Source organism: Oncorhynchus mykiss, chromosome 25 (assembly GCF_057628025.1).
Source record: "Oncorhynchus mykiss isolate SJ-2025 chromosome 25, ASM5762802v1, whole genome shotgun sequence".
Taxonomy (NCBI): domain Eukaryota; kingdom Metazoa; phylum Chordata; class Actinopteri; order Salmoniformes; family Salmonidae; genus Oncorhynchus; species Oncorhynchus mykiss.
The window spans coordinates 31,207,414-31,221,062 of NC_143046.1; positions in this window are offsets into that span (position 1 = coordinate 31,207,414).

Consider the following 13,649-nt stretch of genomic DNA (forward strand, 5'->3'; position numbering starts at 1 on the left):
CATGTGAGAGGTAGCGGGATCGATGTCGGCATCCTCCAACTATTTAGTTTGGTTCAATCAGCACACATTGTTGTTGTATCTCTGGATACTAACCCAACAATACAACTATTTCCACCACTGGGCTTACTCCTATCACTACTTCCACCTTTACTGAACTACCATGAAAAATACTTTTAGACAGCTGAAGCAAGCATACTTTTTAAAAAGTATCCTTACTTATGGACGAGGGATTTGGCAGTGTGGTCATTGAGATTTCATAATTCTTGTTGCATGCACAGGGGGATTAGCTCAAATGGTAGAGCGCTCGCTTAGCATGTGAGAGGTAGCGGGATCGATGCCCGCATCCTCCAACTATTTAGTTTGGTTCAATCAGCACACATTGTTGTTGTAGCTCTGGATACTAACCCAACAATACAACTATTTCCACCACTGGGCTTACTCCTATCACTACTTCAACCTTTACTGAACTACCATGAAAAATACTTTTAGACAGCTGAAGCAAGCATACTTGTTAAAAAGTATCCTTTCTTATGGACGAGGGATTTGGCAGTGCGGTCATTGAGATTTCATACTTCTTGTTGGAGGCACAGGGGGATTAGCTCAAATGGTAGAGCGCTCGCTTTGCATGCGAGAGGTAGCGGGATCGATGCCCGCATCCTCCAACTATTTAGTTTGGTTCAATCAGCACACATTGTTGTTGTAGCTCTGGATACTAACCCAACAATACAACTATTTCCACCACTGGGCTTACTCCTATCACTACTTCAACCTTTACTGAACTACCATGAAAAATACTTTTAGACAGCTGAAGCAAGCATACTTGTTAAAAAGTATCCTTTCTTATGGACGAGGGATTTGGCAGTGCGGTCATTGAGATTTCATACTTCTTGTTGGAGGCACAGGGGGATTAGCTCAAATGGTAGAGCGCTCGCTTTGCATGCGAGAGGTAGCGGGATCGATACCCGCATCCTCCAACTATTTAGTTTGGTTCAATCAGCACACATTGTTGTTGTAGCTCTGGATACTAACCCAACAATACAACTATTTCCACCACTGGGCTTACTCCTATCACTACTTCAACCTTTACTGAACTACCATGAAAAATACTTTTAGACAGCTGAAGCAAGCATACTTGTTAAAAAGTATCCTTTCTTATGGACGAGGGATTTGGCAGTGCGGTCATTGAGATTTCATACTTCTTGTTGGAGGAACAGGGGGATTAGCTCAAATGGTAGAGCGCTTGCTTAGCATGCGAGAGGTAGCTGGATCGATGCCTGCATCCTCCAACTATTTAGTTTGGTTCAATCAGCACACATTGTTGTTGTAGCTCTGGACTGATTTAACTAATCGAAGGATTAGTAAACAAATTGAATCAAGCGTGCTTGTCTGGCTCTAAAATGTGAATGTGTGTTGTTGGGGCAACCTGAGGACTGCAGTTGGGAAACACCAGTGGAAATACGTAGAGTGTGGTGGCGAGTTGAAATATTGATTCAAAATAGACCAAACAGTAGACGACGCTATCGTGGCTGTTCATAATATATTAGGCTAAGTACTGTTTTATACTCTGCACTTTCAATTGTTGTGAGTTCATGACGTATTTCCCATGTAGTGTTTTAATAGGATAATTTAGGGACAGTTCAAAAATTACTGGGTGAGTGGGGGCTTGTAGCTCTCAAACTCTAGGGGTGTTTTTCCAAACATACTACCATGCTCCACACTCATGCTCCGATTGTATTCTCCACTCCGTTCTCTTGAGTACGTTTTTGTGTGGACGCGAGTGAGGAGAATGCATAAAGCAATACATTTAAGAAGCACTCGCACTCCCCCTACTGTATTACCTCACGCTTCACAGCCCCATTCACTGAACCTCCTTCCAGCCAGGACAATGGCAACAATAGACGAATCAAGATATACACAAAGGAAAACGTTTGACGTCACAATTATCAGCTAGATATGTGAATCGTAACAATTTAGCTAGCCAGATAGCTAAACAGGACAAAAATGACCTAAAACGAATAATATGTAAGATAGATGTCAATTCTTCATGGTTACATTAGCTAGCTAACAATGCTTTGTTGCTATCTGGCTAGTTAACAGTACTAGTAGCTAGCCAGTCAGCCCTATTGACTAATTATGGGCTTGCGATCTAAGGTACTTAGGCAGGTAACGTTAAACATGCCGAACAATACCAAATTACTCATGAACCATTAAGAGGGATCCCCATTTAAGTGATTTATTAAAAGGTAAAACAAAAAGAGCAGGAGTCATACATATATTTCTATCTCTATATTTATACATATTGAAAATAATTGGTATGTAGCACAGTTCTCTAGCACATACAAGTGCAAGCTAAGTATCTGAAGTGAACTGCCTCAACTCCTCTCTAACTACAGACTCCATCACTCTCCATCTTATTATTATCATCTGAAGCTTTGGAAGCCATCGGCCAAGTATGTACCAGATCACCTTGAGTTTATTTGAGTTTTTAAAGCTACTTTGAGATTCTGTGTGTAATGAAAAGTGCTATATAGAATAAATCATAATTATTATTATTTATCCTACAGGGGAGGAGGAGCCCTTGTCATAATGGCTTTGCGATATGATGGACAGCCTTCTGTTTGCTACTAAACAGGTCCTAATATCTTAGTCTGTGTGCCAGTTCATTCTCTCTTTTGACTTTGTTGTGGCAAGCAGAAACACACTGGAATTTAGGAAATCCCACCAAACCACCGAATTATTACTTCAATTAAAGGGACAAATTATGTGGTCGCTTGGGGTAATGCAAAAATCTCCTTTGGTTATCACATGTAGGCACATGTGTAGTTTATGAGACAGATCTTTGATTTAGTAGCTGTTCATTTGTTAGTAAATGTTGGGAGCTGTGACTCTTATTTATTCTACTGGAAGGCTGTCCTCTCCTCTGCTTACAGTAGAAAGGCCTTGGAGCGATCCACTGAGACGTAGTGAGCATAAGCACGACAAAAGACAGGAAAACAGTGACCATGTTTCGGGCGACTAACATGCATTTCCCCACGATCAACTGATCCTAATGTTATTCCACAGACAGCCAGCAGGGGGAACTCCAGACTCGCAGGTTTTTCTGCTATCATACACCCAAAACTCACTAACCCAACAATACAACTATTTCCACCACTGGGCTTACTGCAGTCACTACTTCCACCTTTACTGAACTACCATGAAAAATACTTTTAGACAGCTGAAGCAAGCATACTTGTTAAAAAGTATCCTTACTTATGGACGAGGGATTTGGCAGTGTGGTCATTGAGATTTCATAATTCTTGTTGCATGCACAGGGGGATTAGCTCAAATGGTAGAGCGCTCGCTTAGCATGTGAGAGGTAGCGGGATCGATGCCTGCATCCTCCAACTATTTAGTTTGGTTCAATCAGCACACATTGTTGTTGTAGCTCCGGATACCAACCCAACAATACAACTATTTCCACCACTGGGCTTACTCCTATCACTACTTCAACCTTTACTGAACTACCATGAAAAATACTTTTAGACAGCTGAAGCAAGCATACTTGTTAAAAAGTATCCTTTCTTATGGACGAGGGATTTGGCAGTGCGGTCATTGAGATTTCATACTTCTTGTTGGAGGCACAGGGGGATTAGCTCAAATGGTAGAGCGCTCGCTTTGCATGCGAGAGGTAGCGGGATCGATGCCCGCATCTTCCAACTATTTAGTTTAGTTCAATCAGCACACATTGTTGTTGTAGCTCTGGATACTAACCCAACAATACAACTATTTCCACCACTGGGCTTACTCCTATCACTACTTCAACCTTTACTGAACTACCATGAAAAATACTTTTAGACAGCTGAAGCAAGCATACTTGTTAAAAAGTATCCTTTCTTATGGACGAGGGATTTGGCAGTGCGGTCATTGAGATTTCATACTTCTTGTTGGAGGCACAGGGGGATTAGCTCAAATGGTAGAGCGCTCGCTTAGCATGCGAGAGCTAGCGGGATCGATGCCCGCATCCTCCAACTATTTAGTTTGGTTCAATCAGCACACATTGTTGTTGTAGCTCTGGACTGATTTAACTAATCGAAGGATTAGTAAACAAGCGTGCTTGTCTGGCTCTAAAATGTGAATGTGTGTTGCTGGGGCAACCTGAGGACTGCAGTTGGGAAACACCAGTGGAAATACGTAGAGTGTGGTGGCGAGTTGAAATATTGATTCAAAATAGACCAAACAGTAGACGACGCTATCGTGGCTGTTCATAATATATTAGGCTAAGTACTGTTTTATACTCTGCACTTTCAATTGTTGTGAGTTCATGACGTATTTCCCATGTAGTGTTTTAATAGGATAATTTAGGGACAGTTCAAAAATTACTGGGTGAGTGGGGGCTTGTAGCTCTCAAACTCTAGGGGTGTTTTTCCAAACATACTACCATGCTCCACACTCATGCTCCGATTGTATTCTCCACTCCGTTCTCTTGAGTACGTTTTTGTGTGGACGCGAGTGAGGAGAATGCATAAAGCAATACATTTAAGAAGCACTCGCACTCCCCCTACTGTATTACCTCACGCTTCACAGCCCCATTCACTGAACCTCCTTCCAGCCAGGACAATGGCAACAATAGACGAATCAAGATATACACAAAGGAAAACGTTTGACGTCACAATTATCAGCTAGATATGTGAATCGTAACAATTTAGCTAGCCAGATAGCTAAACAGGACAAAAATGACCTAAAACGAATAATATGTAAGATAGATGTCAATTCTTCATGGTTACATTAGCTAGCTAACAATGCTTTGTTGCTATCTGGCTAGTTAACAGTACTAGTAGCTAGCCAGTCAGCCCTATTGACTAATTATGGGCTTGCGATCTAAGGTACTTAGGCAGGTAACGTTAAACATGCCGAACAATACCAAATTACTCATGAACCATTAAGAGGGATCCCCATTTAAGTGATTTATTAAAAGGTAAAACAAAAAGAGCAGGAGTCATACATATATTTCTATCTCTATATTTATACATATTGAAAATAATTGGTATGTAGCACAGTTCTCTAGCACATACAAGTGCAAGCTAAGTATCTGAAGTGAACTGCCTCAACTCCTCTCTAACTACAGACTCCATCACTCTCCATCTTATTATTATCATCTGAAGCTTTGGAAGCCATCGGCCAAGTATGTACCAGATCACCTTGAGTTTATTTGAGTTTTTAAAGCTACTTTGAGATTCTGTGTGTAATGAAAAGTGCTATATAGAATAAATCATAATTATTATTATTTATCCTACAGGGGAGGAGGAGCCCTTGTCATAATGGCTTTGCGATATGATGGACAGCCTTCTGTTTGCTACTAAACAGGTCCTAATATCTTAGTCTGTGTGCCAGTTCATTCTCTCTTTTGACTTTGTTGTGGCAAGCAGAAACACACTGGAATTTAGGAAATCCCACCAAACCACCGAATTATTACTTCAATTAAAGGGACAAATTATGTGGTCGCTTGGGGTAATGCAAAAATCCCCTTTGGTTATCACATGTAGGCACATGTGTAGTTTATGAGACAGATCTTTGATTTAGTAGCTGTTCATTTGTTAGTAAATGTTGGGAGCTGTGACTCTTATTTATTCTACTGGAAGGCTGTCCTCTCCTCTGCTTACAGTAGAAAGGCCTTGGAGCGATCCACTGAGACGCAGTGAGCATAAGCACGACAAAAGACAGGAAAACAGTGACCATGTTTCGGGCGACTAACATGCATTTCCCCACGATCAACTGATCCTAATGTTATTCCACAGACAGCCAGCAGGGGGAACTCCAGACTCACAGGTTTTTCTGCTATCATACACCCAAAACTCACTAACCCAACAATACAACTATTTCCACCACTGGGCTTACTGCAGTCACTAGTTCCACCTTTACTGAACTACCATGAAAAATACTTTTAGACAGCTGAAGCAAGCATACTTTTTAAAAAGTATCCTTTCTTATGGACGAGGGATTTGGCAGTGCGGTCATTGAGATTTCATACTCCTTGTTGGAGGCACAGGGGGATTAGCTCAAATGGTAGAGCGCTTGCTTTGCATGCGAGAGGTAGCGGGATCGATGCCCGCATCCTCCAACTATTTAGTTTGGTTCAATCAGCACACATTGTTGTTGTAGCTCTGGATACTAACCCAACAATACAACTATTTCCACCACTGGGCTTACTCCTATCACTACTTCAACCTTTACTGAACTACCATGAAAAATACTTTTAGACAGCTGAAGCAAGCATACTTTTTAAAAAGTATCCTTACTGATGGACGAGGGATTTGGCAGTGTGGTCATTGAGATTTCATAATTCTTGTTGCATGCACAGGGGGATTAGCTCAAATGGTAGAGCGCTCGCTTAGCATGTGAGAGGTAGCGGGATCGATGTCGGCATCCTCCAACTATTTAGTTTGGTTCAATCAGCACACATTGTTGTTGTATCTCTGGATACTAACCCAACAATACAACTATTTCCACCACTGGGCTTACTCCTATCACTACTTCCACCTTTACTGAACTACCATGAAAAATACTTTTAGACAGCTGAAGCAAGCATACTTTTTAAAAAGTATCCTTACTTATGGACGAGGGATTTGGCAGTGTGGTCATTGAGATTTCATAATTCTTGTTGCATGCACAGGGGGATTAGCTCAAATGGTAGAGCGCTCGCTTAGCATGTGAGAGGTAGCGGGATCGATGCCCGCATCCTCCAACTATTTAGTTTGGTTCAATCAGCACACATTGTTGTTGTAGCTCTGGATACTAACCCAACAATACAACTATTTCCACCACTGGGCTTACTCCTATCACTACTTCAACCTTTACTGAACTACCATGAAAAATACTTTTAGACAGCTGAAGCAAGCATACTTGTTAAAAAGTATCCTTTCTTATGGACGAGGGATTTGGCAGTGCGGTCATTGAGATTTCATACTTCTTGTTGGAGGCACAGGGGGATTAGCTCAAATGGTAGAGCGCTCGCTTTGCATGCGAGAGGTAGCGGGATCGATGCCCGCATCCTCCAACTATTTAGTTTGGTTCAATCAGCACACATTGTTGTTGTAGCTCTGGATACTAACCCAACAATACAACTATTTCCACCACTGGGCTTACTCCTATCACTACTTCAACCTTTACTGAACTACCATGAAAAATACTTTTAGACAGCTGAAGCAAGCATACTTGTTAAAAAGTATCCTTTCTTATGGACGAGGGATTTGGCAGTGCGGTCATTGAGATTTCATACTTCTTGTTGGAGGCACAGGGGGATTAGCTCAAATGGTAGAGCGCTCGCTTTGCATGCGAGAGGTAGCGGGATCGATACCCGCATCCTCCAACTATTTAGTTTGGTTCAATCAGCACACATTGTTGTTGTAGCTCTGGATACTAACCCAACAATACAACTATTTCCACCACTGGGCTTACTCCTATCACTACTTCAACCTTTACTGAACTACCATGAAAAATACTTTTAGACAGCTGAAGCAAGCATACTTGTTAAAAAGTATCCTTTCTTATGGACGAGGGATTTGGCAGTGCGGTCATTGAGATTTCATACTTCTTGTTGGAGGAACAGGGGGATTAGCTCAAATGGTAGAGCGCTTGCTTAGCATGCGAGAGGTAGCTGGATCGATGCCTGCATCCTCCAACTATTTAGTTTGGTTCAATCAGCACACATTGTTGTTGTAGCTCTGGACTGATTTAACTAATCGAAGGATTAGTAAACAAATTGAATCAAGCGTGCTTGTCTGGCTCTAAAATGTGAATGTGTGTTGCTGGGGCAACCTGAGGACTGCAGTTGGGAAACACCAGTGGGAAATACGTAGAGTGTGGTGGCGAGTTGAAATATTGATTCAAAATAGACCAAACAGTAGACGACGCTATCGTGGCTGTTCATAATATATTAGGCTAAGTACTGTTTTATACTCTGCACTTTCAATTGTTGTGAGTTCATGACGTATTTCCCATGTAGTGTTTTAATAGGATAATTTAGGGACAGTTCAAAAATTACTGGGTGAGTGGGGGCTTGTAGCTCTCAAACTCTAGGGGTGTTTTTCCAAACATACTACCATGCTCCACACTCATGCTCCGATTGTATTCTCCACTCCGTTCTCTTGAGTACGTTTTTGTGTGGACGCGAGTGAGGAGAATGCATAAAGCAATACATTTAAGAAGCACTCGCACTCCCCCTACTGTATTACCTCACGCTTCACAGCCCCATTCACTGAACCTCCTTCCAGCCAGGACAATGGCAACAATAGACGAATCAAGATATACACAAAGGAAAACGTTTGACGTCACAATTATCAGCTAGATATGTGAATCGTAACAATTTAGCTAGCCAGATAGCTAAACAGGACAAAAATGACCTAAAACGAATAATATGTAAGATAGATGTCAATTCTTCATGGTTACATTAGCTAGCTAACAATGCTTTGTTGCTATCTGGCTAGTTAACAGTACTAGTAGCTAGCCAGTCAGCCCTATTGACTAATTATGGGCTTGCGATCTAAGGTACTTAGGCAGGTAACGTTAAACATGCCGAACAATACCAAATTACTCATGAACCATTAAGAGGGATCCCCATTTAAGTGATTTATTAAAAGGTAAAACAAAAAGAGCAGGAGTCATACATATATTTCTATCTCTATATTTATACATATTGAAAATAATTGGTATGTAGCACAGTTCTCTAGCACATACAAGTGCAAGCTAAGTATCTGAAGTGAACTGCCTCAACTCCTCTCTAACTACAGACTCCATCACTCTCCATCTTATTATTATCATCTGAAGCTTTGGAAGCCATCGACCAAGTATGTACCAGATCACCTTGAGTTTATTTGAGTTTTTAAAGCTACTTTGAGATTCTGTGTGTAATGAAAAGTGCTATATAGAATAAATCATAATTATTATTATTTATCCTACAGGGGAGGAGGAGCCCTTGTCATAATGGCTTTGCGATATGATGGACAGCCTTCTGTTTGCTACTAAACAGGTCCTAATATCTTAGTCTGTGTGCCAGTTCATTCTCTCTTTTGACTTTGTTGTGGCAAGCAGAAACACACTGGAATTTAGGAAATCCCACCAAACCACCGAATTATTACTTCAATTAAAGGGACAAATTATGTGGTCGCTTGGGGTAATGCAAAAATCCCCTTTGGTTATCACATGTAGGCACATGTGTAGTTTATGAGACAGATCTTTGATTTAGTAGCTGTTCATTTGTTAGTAAATGTTGGGAGCTGTGACTCTTATTTATTCTACTGGAAGGCTGTCCTCTCCTCTGCTTACAGTAGAAAGGCCTTGGAGCGATCCACTGAGACGCAGTGAGCATAAGCACGACAAAAGACAGGAAAACAGTGACCATGTTTCGGGCGACTAACATGCATTTCCCCACGATCAACTGATCCTAATGTTATTCCACAGACAGCCAGCAGGGGGAACTCCAGACTCACAGGTTTTTCTGCTATCATACACCCAAAACTCACTAACCCAACAATACAACTATTTCCACCACTGGGCTTACTGCAGTCACTAGTTCCACCTTTACTGAACTACCATGAAAAATACTTTTAGACAGCTGAAGCAAGCATACTTTTTAAAAAGTATCCTTTCTTATGGACGAGGGATTTGGCAGTGCGGTCATTGAGATTTCATACTCCTTGTTGGAGGCACAGGGGGATTAGCTCAAACGGTAGAGCGCTTGCTTTGCATGCGAGAGGTAGCGGGATCGATGCCCGCATCCTCCAACTATTTAGTTTGGTTCAATCAGCACACATTGTTGTTGTAGCTCCGGATACCAACCCAACAATACAACTATTTCCACCACTGGGCTTACTCCTATCACTACTTCAACCTTTACTGAACTACCATGAAAAATACTTTTAGACAGCTGAAGCAAGCATACTTGTTAAAAAGTATCCTTTCTTATGGACGAGGGATTTGGCAGTGTGGTCATTGAGATTTCATAATTCTTGTTGCATGCACAGGGGGATTAGCTCAAATGGTAGAGCGCTCACTTAGCATGTGAAAGGTAGCGGGATCGATGCCTGCATCCTCCAAGTATTTAGTTTGGTTCAATCAGCACACATTGTTGTTGTAGCTCTGGATACCAACCCAACAATACAACTATTTCCACCACTGGGCTTACTCCTATCACTACTTCAACCTTTACTGAACTACCATGAAAAATACTTTTAGACAGCTGAAGCAAGCATACTTGTTAAAAAGTATCCTTTCTTATGGACGAGGGATTTGGCAGTGCGGTCATTGAGATTTCATACTTCTTGTTGGAGGCACAGGGGGATTAGCTCAAATGGTAGAGCGCTTGCTTTGCATGCGAGAGGTAGCGGGATCGATGCCCGCATCCTCCAACTATTTAGTTTAGTTCAATCAGCACACATTGTTGTTGTAGCTCTGGATACTAACCCAACAATACAACTATTTCCACCTCTGGGCTTACTCCTATCACTACTTCAACCTTTACTGAACTACCATGAAAAATACTTTTAGACAGCTGAAGCAAGCATACTTGTTAAAAAGTATCCTTTCTTATGGACGAGGGATTTGGCAGTGCGGTCATTGAGATTTCATACTCCTTGTTGGAGGCACAGGGGGATTAGCTCAAATGGTAGAGCGCTCGCTTTGCATGCGAGAGGTAGCGGGATCGATGCCCGCATCCTCCAACTATTTAGTTTGGTTCAAGCAGCACACATTGTTGTTGTAGCTCTGGATACTAACCCAACAATACAACTATTTCCACCACTGGGCTTACTCCTATCACTACTTCAACCTTTACTGAACTACCATGAAAAATACTTTTAGACAGCTGAAGCAAGCATACTTGTTAAAAAGTATCCTTTCTTATGGACGAGGGATTTGGCAGTGCGGTCATTGAGATTTCATACTTCTTCTTGGAGGCACAGGGGGATTAGCTCAAATGGTAGAGCGCTTGCTTAGCATGCGAGAGGTAGCTGGATCGATGCCCGCATCCTCCAACTATTTAGTTTGGTTCAATCAGCACACATTGTTGTTGTAGCTCTGGACTGATTTAACTAATCGAAGGATTAGTAAACAAATTGAATCAAGCGTGCTTGTCTGGCTCTAAAATGTGAATGTGTGTTGCTGGGGCAACCTGAGGACTGCAGTTGGGAAACACCAGTGGAAGGTAGAGTGTGGTGGTGAGTTGAAATATTGATTCAAAATAGACCAAACAGTAGACGACGCTATCGTGGCTGTTCATAATATATTAGGCTAAGTACTGTTTTATACTCTGCACTTTCAATTGTTGTGAGTTCATGACGTATTTCCCATGTAGTGTTTTAATAGGATAATTTAGGGACAGTTCAAAAATTACTGGGTGAGTGGGGGCTTGTAGCTCTCAAACTCTAGGGGTGTTTTTCCAAACATACTACCATGCTCCACACTCATGCTCCGATTGTATTCTCCACTCCGTTCTCTTGAGTACGTTTTTGTGTGGACGCGAGTGAGGAGAATGCATTAAGCAATACATTTAAGAAGCACTCGCACTCCCCCTACTGTATTACCTCACGCTTCACAGCCCCATTCACTGAACCTCCTTCCAGCCAGGACAATGGCAACAATAGACGAATCAAGATATACACAAAGCAAACGTTTGACATCACAATTATCAGCTAGATATGTGAATCGTAACAATTTAGCTAGCCAGATAGCTTAACAGGACAAAAATGACCTAAAACGAATAATATGTAAGATAGATGTCAATTCTTCATGGTTACATTAGCTAGCTAACAATGCTTTGTTGCTATCTGGCTAGTTAACAGTACTAGTAGCTAGCCAGTCAGCCATATTGACTAATTATGGGCTTGCGATCTAAGGTACTTAGGCAGGTAACGTTAAACATGCCGAACAATACCAAATTACTCATGAACCATTAAGAGGGATCCCCATTTAAGTGATTTATTAAAAGTTAAAACAAAAAGAGCAGGAGTCATACATATATTTCTATCTCTATATTTATACATATTGAAAATAATTGGTATGTAGCACAGTTCTCTAGCACATACAAGTGCAAGCTAAGTGTCTGAAGTGAACTGCCTCAACTCCTCTCTAACTACAGACTCCATCACTCTCCATCTTATTATTATCATCTGAAGCTTTGGAAGCCATCGGCCAAGTATGTACCAGATCACCTTGAGTTTATTTGAGTTTTTAAAGCTACTTTGAGATTCTGTGTGTAATGAAAAGTGCTATATAGAATAAATCATAATTATTATTATTTATCCTACAGGGGAGGAGGAGCCCTTGTCATAATGGCTTTGCGATATGATGGACAGCCTTCTGTTTGCTACTAAACAGGTCCTAATATCTTAGTCTGTGTGCCAGTTCATTCTCTCTTTTGACTTTGTTGTGGCAAGCAGAAACACACTGGAATTTAGGAAATCCCACCAAACCACCGAATTATTACTTCAATTAAAGGGACAAATTATGTGGTCGCTTGGGGTAATGCAAAAATCTCCTTTGGTTATCACATGTAGGCACATGTGTAGTTTATGAGACAGATCTTTGATTTAGTAGCTGTTCATTTGTTAGTAAATGTTGGGAGCTGTGACTCTTATTTATTCTACTGGAAGGCTGTCCTCTCCTCTGCTTACAGTAGAAAGGCCTTGGAGCGATCCACTGAGACGTAGTGAGCATAAGCACGACAAAAGACAGGAAAACAGTGACCATGTTTCGGGCGACTAACATGCATTTCCCCACGATCAACTGATCCTAATGTTATTCCACAGACAGCCAGCAGGGGGAACTCCAGACTCGCAGGTTTTTCTGCTATCATACACCCAAAACTCACTAACCCAACAATACAACTATTTCCACCACTGGGCTTACTGCAGTCACTACTTCCACCTTTACTGAACTACCATGAAAAATACTTTTAGACAGCTGAAGCAAGCATACTTGTTAAAAAGTATCCTTACTTATGGACGAGGGATTTGGCAGTGTGGTCATTGAGATTTCATAATTCTTGTTGCATGCACAGGGGGATTAGCTCAAATGGTAGAGCGCTCGCTTAGCATGTGAGAGGTAGCGGGATCGATGCCTGCATCCTCCAACTATTTAGTTTGGTTCAATCAGCACACATTGTTGTTGTAGCTCCGGATACCAACCCAACAATACAACTATTTCCACCACTGGGCTTACTCCTATCACTACTTCAACCTTTACTGAACTACCATGAAAAATACTTTTAGACAGCTGAAGCAAGCATACTTGTTAAAAAGTATCCTTTCTTATGGACGAGGGATTTGGCAGTGCGGTCATTGAGATTTCATACTTCTTGTTGGAGGCACAGGGGGATTAGCTCAAATGGTAGAGCGCTCGCTTTGCATGCGAGAGGTAGCGGGATCGATGCCCGCATCTTCCAACTATTTAGTTTAGTTCAATCAGCACACATTGTTGTTGTAGCTCTGGATACTAACCCAACAATACAACTATTTCCACCACTGGGCTTACTCCTATCACTACTTCAACCTTTACTGAACTACCATGAAAAATACTTTTAGACAGCTGAAGCAAGCATACTTGTTAAAAAGTATCCTTTCTTATGGACGAGGGATTTGGCAGTGCGGTCATTGAGATTTCATACTTCTTCTTGG